General features: G+C 39.8%; 1 protein-coding gene across 1 annotated transcript in view; it reads right to left on the bottom strand.

Moving 5' to 3' along the window:
* Window positions 1–8,049, bottom strand: part of GRID2 (glutamate ionotropic receptor delta type subunit 2) — a 673,693-nt gene that overhangs the window by 664,604 nt on the left and 1,040 nt on the right. The window lies entirely within an intron of this gene.

Here is an 8,049-nt window from a genome sequence, read left to right as displayed (position 1 = left end):
CACGACTTGTATGCACGTTATGGCTTCCTGCCTGCAAGCAAAAAGCCTTCCAAATCTTCATGTTGTCACCTAGGGTGGAAAGTAACGCCATCCCAAATTAAAGAAAAATCCAGTCAAGTATTTTCAATAGTCCTTCTGATTAACGAAAATGTGTGTCTTTATATATTGTAGATGCATACGCTAATACATACCCCAGTGCTTGCTATCAGCAAGCATGGAGCTAGAATAGCTCCAGAATAATAAATTTTTAAAGCTATTTATAGCAAATGCATTAGTGGATATACTTCAATACTGCTTCAGCATATTTATTCAAAAAGAGGAAAGCTGAGGGAAGACTACCTTTAAGAATTATAACCAACTTTTCAAGGTGTATTTGACCTCAAAAGAGGTCAAGTAAGTGTAATTCCAGAGAAATTTCCAGAGAAAAAACAGTTTTATTCAAATTATAGATATCTGTGTTATGGTGTGTTTAACTTTTTCCTTACTGGACATTAAAAGCAGGTATTTAAGAGCAGAGAACACAGTGACCATCACAACTTCTTGCCATGAGCCTGGAATATGAGAGAGAAATAAACTAACAGAAACAGTGAAAGAGAGCAATAAATCTATTTCTATATGACCTAAAACAGCTATCACTTTCACTTGCATTTAACAATGCAAGTCCACACTGTGCCCTGGCCACACACTGCCACTACTCTACAGTGGCTTCACTGAGCAAGAGCTGTGTCTTTTCTACTGTCTTCTTCCCTTTGACAACCCCCTAGTACGTGAAATGGTTTTATAATGTTTCTCAAATGTTTAAGTTGAACACTATAAAGACTGCAAGAAGGCAAAGGATAAACCAAAAGAAACATCCTTGCTTAGTAATGCTTGGTCTGGAGATAGCCCAACTGTGTGCTTTGAGCCCAGACAGACAAGTTTTAATGCTGATTGTAATCAGTGAGATAACTCTGCAGTGGTGTCTTGGCACCTGAGAAATACAACTGACATCTCCAAAACATCCTAAAGGCTCAGGAGCCTGAGCTTGACTGAGATCATCTCCTGCATGCTTTAAAACCAAAGCAAGTCTGTCATCAGGTTTGGGTCCCAAACACGGGTCTGCACTTGGCATTCCAAGGCAGGGAAGCTCACCCTGTGCAAAGTTACATTTCTCTATTTCAAAATGGGTTTGCAAAATTGATATGTTTATGTTAAAATTTGGCGCAGCAAATCCAAGCCTGGCATTCAGGTCTGCTGTTCTGCCATCCTCTGCTCTCTCCAGAGCTCTCATCTGGAGCTCCTTTCCACAGCACTGGAGCGGTGCTATTTGATTTTGATTTATCGCAAGTGAATTATTATAATGAAATCACCAACTCGATTTAAGCCTCTGAGAAAGATATGGTTGGACTAACAAAAATTGTTCTGCAAAACAAGCAATTAGTGTTAGGTTCACTGGATATTGGCCTCAGCAATCCAACTGATTACAGAAAGTTAATGTTTTAAAAAGCAATGAAAAAATAAGGTATTAAATCCTTTAAATCTGCATGAAAGGCTCCAAGAGGAATTTTACAGTTATTTTCACTGCATATTTTATTAGAAATGTGATATTTTATTCATGGGTAAAGCAAATATAACAATTAGGAATAATTAGCATTTCAGCACAGAGTGTTATCTACTACATTAAAATATCCATATAACTCCTCATTTAAATTCTTATCCTGACATTTTTTTCCCTTTCTGGTTCAGGACTTTTCCGTTGAGCATAGCATTTACAGGAACATTATACCGCTCCCAAAGAAACAGAAACAGACAGAACTAGTGGCTTTTGCCTTTGATATCTTATTTTGTTCCCCTCCTTGCATTTTTACTCATTTTCTTTTTCAATTTCCTCTTGAGTATAGAGCTTGTCACATAAACCCAGCACAACTTCCAAGAAACTTTTTCCCTTTCATCTTTTCTACCTACTACCCCACCATTCCACAACTAATGTGTATAATGGAAGTGTACTTCACATCTAACCCTGCTCTTACAAATCCATCAGTTTACAGCTGACTAAAACTAGAGTAATAGTCTCTGTACCACCTCTTCCACCATAACTTTGGTGCTACACAGAAATGCTGCAGTTACTCTATTATCCTTTCTCATTAAGTAAGTGTCACTTTTTAGGAGTGCTTCTTTTTTTCTTTTTTTTCTTTTTTCTTTTTTTTCTTTTCTTTTTTTTTTTTTTTTTAATTTAATGCAGCGCTGACAGCTCTCAGAATATCCCTTCCTTGAGCTTTTGTCGTGAGTCCCAGACCAAAGAAGGAAGAAGTCTCTCCAGCTGAAGTGCGCTCTGCGGTACAATACAGAACACAAAATACCTCCTTCTCTGAATTAAGTATATTATCACTGAAACTAGGACATAAATTCTGACCCTTACAAAATTACAGCAGTGCACAACATCAAACATGCTCCCTTGCCAGATTTCAGAACTATCATCCAAACACCAGCACATTTCATTTACTAACCTTCAATTTCAGCCTGTGTCCTGCCTGTTAGAGAGATCACTTATGACTCTCCAAGTCACATAAGCCTTATTAATTATTGTGGTTGCAGGCACAGGAGAATCTTTCCCTTAACTCCATCAGTTCTCACAACTGCTTGGCCAACAACAACCAGAAACCAAAGCCTTACACTTGTACAGAAGAATAGCAGAGGAAAATGCCCTGATGGCGCTCCTGGGAAATCCAGAAAGATACAGCAAGACACATTTTCCTCACTCACTTTTCCTTCCATTTCAGTCTAGATGTTTAAATTACCATGACAATGACACACAATTATATTCTGCCTCTGTAGTGGGTGACAACAGCACTTCCTCTTCCCCACGTGCTGCATCAAATGCACAAGCCAGCTAAAAGCTGGCCCAGAAGGCTTTGCCCAGGCCTTCCTTACCTGATGCTGAGGATGGATTAACCAGCACTCAACCAAACTGACCCAAAATGCATTCAGCACACACCCTATGCCACATGTCACACTGCACCCCCTCAGTATTGCACCTTTTCCAACACAGTCTGCCAGCCTAGATGAGCCAAAGGCATGGTCAACGTTACTCCAAAAAAGGCCAACATAGCTCATTTTGGTAACTACTGCAAGCAACAGGACAGCAGCTACTTCCTCATGGACATAATACATGGTGCAGGAGGACAAATGTAACACCACAGAAGGAGAGGAAGTGCATCTGTGCAGGAAGACCTGTAGGAAGCCAGTGGCTACATAGCAAGCCTGGGGTACAGAACACCTCAAAGAAACATGAGCTGTGATGAGCAGCTCCCAGCCACTCTGTCAGACTGCCAGCAACCTGCCTGTGGTGCTTTGATCTTGGGCTGTGACAGTCACACTTGTCTCTTGGCACTTCTAGGTAGCAGAGACTTTATCTGGGGCTTTCATAGATGGGTGTGAGCATGAGCAGAGCCATGAACTGGACTGTAAAGTTCACAGGATGCACAGGTGTGGAGCTGCTTTGACATACAAGCCAAGCTTGAATCTCAATCAAGGTTTCCTTGAAATTTTCACCAGCTTAGATAACAACTGACTTCTTCTGGAATTCAAATCTAACTGAAAAAAGAAAAAAAACATGTGCTCAAAGTTTGATCATTTTCTTATAATTGCTCAAAATATTAGAATACTATTTCCTTTTCTCATTGGTCACTTTAAGTCCAAACATCAATGGGAATTATCTGTGCCTAGTAAGTTTTTAAACACTGAAGATATAAACAAAAATATGTTTGGAGTGTGTGTAGATGGAAAGAATGTTACCATCTTCTCACATATAAACCATGTAATTAAGAAAATTTATTAGAAACTGATAGCCAAATAGAACTACTCTTCCACATAAACTGTTTTTAAAACCATTTCTTACTGTGCTGAAAAAAAAAATCAAGCAGTGGAGTAGCAGTAACAGAGAGTGAAAATACAAACCTCAACTCAAAAGGGAAAAGCCTCCAATAAATTTTAGCTAAAACCAGGCTGTCATGGCAGATTATAGATAGCTATATATCAAATGGAAGAAAATGATGTAAGTTCAAGTCTATATCTAGGGAGAAACCTAATGGCTTCCAGAAGTCATCTCTTGCCAATACCACTTGCTTTCCAGGGCCAGGGAGTGGAAGAGAACCATACTTAATGCCTTTGTTCATTAAGTTAAATGAACCTTAGTTGGTAGGTTTATGTAGTCACAGTCTTGAAAGATTTTTCTCCAGTGTGTTTTTTCAAAGATGGCATTGTGAGAATAAAGGCTCAGTGCATCCATAAGTAGTCATGTGAAAGCACAGAGCAGCAGCAGTGATTGCCATGTCAGACATTTGTTAGGGCACCACTTGAAAACGGATGGCTGATTTTTCTTTTTTTTTTTTACTCTGCCTTTATCAAGGACAAAGAACCTGATATAACACTAAGAGTTATTTAAGAACATGAAAAGGAGCTGCCTGCTGCAGTCAGCAATCTACAGGCTCAGTTTAAAATCTTCTGAAGTCAACTTAGCCACTCACCTGGATTATGACAGACTCTGGATCAGGCCCTGATGATGACTAAGAAACACTCCAGAAAGCAGTGACACCTAATGGCAAACATGCCTTTGGATGATGGCAAACCCTAATCTTTGGCGTGCAAAGTCATCCCTCTTTAGCTACAGAGTAACTAACACACATCACAGGGCCTGAAGCACCGCCACAAATCCAAGCACCTGGGAAAGCGTTTCAGAAATAAGGCACATAGAAGCAGGGAGTTCGTCACGCAGGCTGAGCGTTTAAGTAGAACATAGTTACTAATAGAGCTCCTGGCTGCTCAGCCCCAGCACACTGGGTTCCAGGTCCTCACTCAGAGGAGTGTTTAAACTAAGCAAGTAACCTCACATCCTAGAGCAGGGACAACAGGGACCTGAGTGCACCCCTGCAGACACTACAGGCACACAGAGATTTATTTGTTTTTAATAAATCTGTTTTGCTTGCTTCTCTTGCGCTTTACAAATGTATGTGAGAGTACTGTAATGAACAGTTAGTGGCGTGCACTACATACCTCCTAATGAGGCTTCACCAGTAGCACAGCAAATTAAATTCCCATTACCAATTCACAACACAACCCCAGCTGCACTGTAGCACATCAGCTTACAAGAAGAAATGAGACAGGCATCCCACCAAACAACAAGAATCCCTTTCCTTTTTACAGAAAAGTTACATTTTAGTCACCACCAACATCAAGAGAAGAAACAAGCAATAGACCCCATGCTGGAATTGCCTTGATATTATTAACCATGGTACAGAAGAGCTTCAAGGTGTGAGCCAAAACTCAGGACCCAGCAATGCTGGGAACTTGTCCAACAAAAGGAACGCAGCAGTCCTGGCCTACAAAGCTGAGAGGAGTAAGGTAAGGGCAGAATTGATTTTCTCCCTCAGGAAGAAAAACTTTTATCTATAAATATATTAAAAGCAAATGTATAATTATATGTAGAAGCATATATAATATATAGCTATATCTACTTATGAAATTTCCATTAAAAATAAAAAAAGCCAAGGGCAATACACAGCTGACTGTGTATGACTAAAGTTACTGATAAACATAAAAACCAACTTGAGGTAATCAGAGAGGCTGAACTAGATCAGCCTTCAAAAATCCTGTATTTTTTCAGCAAAACTTTTGCAGCACACTATGTGCCTGCTGCCCTAGGTGATTTTGCAGCACCTAATACACATATATCTGCCTATGTGTTTCTAGAGACACAATAGGAAATCCATAAGCATGAATAGATGTATTACTGTGAATTTATCAAGGGAAAATAAGGAACACAAAGTACAAAATATAAAAGCACGAGACTATCAGCAGTAGAAGATACAAAGCATAGGCAAATTGTGCAGTTGACAAGGAATGCCACCTAATCCCTGCTTAATTAAAACACTGTTTTAAACTCCTGTTTAGGGAGTGGGGAGTGTGGGACGACTGATGTATGAAGGAAATATCAGGCAGCGTGGCTAATCTCAAAGACTTGGGAGCTTTCGAGCTACATAAATCAGAGCGACTTTTTGAATAGCCTCATAAAACACAGAATCATTACCATTCCACTCACGACTTTCAGATTCTTCCTACAGCATACAGATCATTAGGAAACTTCTAAGCAATCAAGTAATGTGGGACTGATGAAATTACTCAATCAATGCATGGGCTGAGAGAAGCAGCATAATACAGGATTGCACAGTTTTGACATGGTAACCCTGCCCCTTTCTTTTTTATATAAGGGTAAGGAAAATTATAGTGGAGTCGATTCATTTCACCATTTTCACAAGAGTGCTTAATGTAGTCTTTCTGAACTGCCAGTTCCTATTTATAATAGCAGGGCAGCAGAAACGTACAGACTATAAGCAGCTCTAGCAATGTTTAAAATATGATACAGGAAAACCTTTCTTTTTAAAAGTGCACATGTACATATGCACAGACCTTCTCTAGAGAACAAAACTAGAATCTGTACACAGAAGACAGGAATATGAAAAGGCATTATCATAGATACCAGTCACAGTATCCCTCCCACTGACATCACCAAGTCGTTAATGCCTACTCACTAAATGGTAACATTTTTTTGGCATTGTCTAAGAGAGGACTGATAAAACACTTTGAGACAGAAAGCATCCTTTTACAGGAAACACATAAAATAAAACATAGGCAAGCAAGAGAGTTTGTGCATTATATTGGAAAAAGTATGTACTATTAGGAAAAGGGTAAGCATAGGTTATTCTTATGTTATTTCTTATGACCATCTGCCCCTCTCAACCATGGGAAAATATTTTCCACTTGAATATCTTAGCACTGCAGAATGAAAAAAAGATAATGCATTTATTCTGTCTGTTGCCTAAGGCATCAGAACTACCACTGGTAGTATTTCTTTTCTCTTGAACTGAGCATTTTGGTTTTTTATTTGGCTTTGTGAGTTCTACAGTAGTCAATTTCTTCATAGAGTACCCTGCTACTGCTTTTTCTCACTCATTTAAATAAATACACTTTATTACTTATGCCTAACTATTTTATACATAAATTTATTTTATACAAGTGGAAGAAAGCAAAAAGGGGTCAGAAGATCAGGTCACAAAATACAGTGGTGTTACCTGGGGCTAAATTTTCATCTGTGAGCTGTACAACTTAGAATATTTAGCTGTGTACTCATTTACTGTTAGTTCTGATTTCAGGTAATTTATTTTCAGAGTATTCATTTTAGTAGATGTAAAGCTCTTAAATAGTTTGCCATTTTCATGGCAGCATAAACCAGTCTATAAAAAGAGCTAATCCCCTTGTCAACTGTACTAATTGTCTCTCAAGACAAATTGTGTGAGTAGCAACTGCTTTGGTTCTGCTATTTTGAGTTATTGGAATTTGTTTGTTTTCAGTGAGGATTCACTGCGTTGATGCTTCTAATCACTAGCAGCAATATTGAAAACAATAATTAAAATGTGTTGCATTTATCAAATAAAACTAATAAATCAAATACATTTTCATTAACACGAGGAGAGAAAAGCTGTCGTCTCCCCTGACGGCAGTGCAAAGGCACACGGCTTGCCCAGCTGCCTTAGCCAGGAGGATGGGCGGCAGTGGATTGCCAAGAAACTCCTCATATGCTGCACAGTCAAAATTGCCCCCCAAATCCTACGATGCAACCGTTTGTTACAAGCTCTCAGGAAAGAAACCCTAAGACGTAACTGTCTCCTAGTGTCGCTTTAAGAGTCTGCAACTGGGAAGAATTTTAAAAGTCCTTCTCCCTTTAAAAGGAGGGCATAGAGCGCTACCTCCCCGTGCAGTATTTGCTGCTCCAGTCTCACACAGCCAAAAGGACTGACCCCTGTAAAGTTGCGGTACCTAAGGGCAGCAGTGGCTCCGGGGCTCGGGGACAGCTACACGGAGAGCTGGCGCACCGCTGCCCCAAAAACGGTTCTGCAGGAAAGCTCCTGACGGCCGCGCTTCCCAAACGCTCTGCCCGCTTTCCCTTTCACAGAAACCCGCTACGGATCCCCACGACAAGCACCGGCAGACATATTTATAGAGCCTACCCCAGGG

This window comes from Geospiza fortis, unplaced genomic scaffold, assembly GCF_000277835.1.
Source record: "Geospiza fortis unplaced genomic scaffold, GeoFor_1.0 scaffold11, whole genome shotgun sequence".
NCBI classification, from domain to species: domain Eukaryota; kingdom Metazoa; phylum Chordata; class Aves; order Passeriformes; family Thraupidae; genus Geospiza; species Geospiza fortis.
Note: the sequence above shows the minus strand (reverse complement) of the source record. Positions and strands in the feature narration are given on the sequence as shown.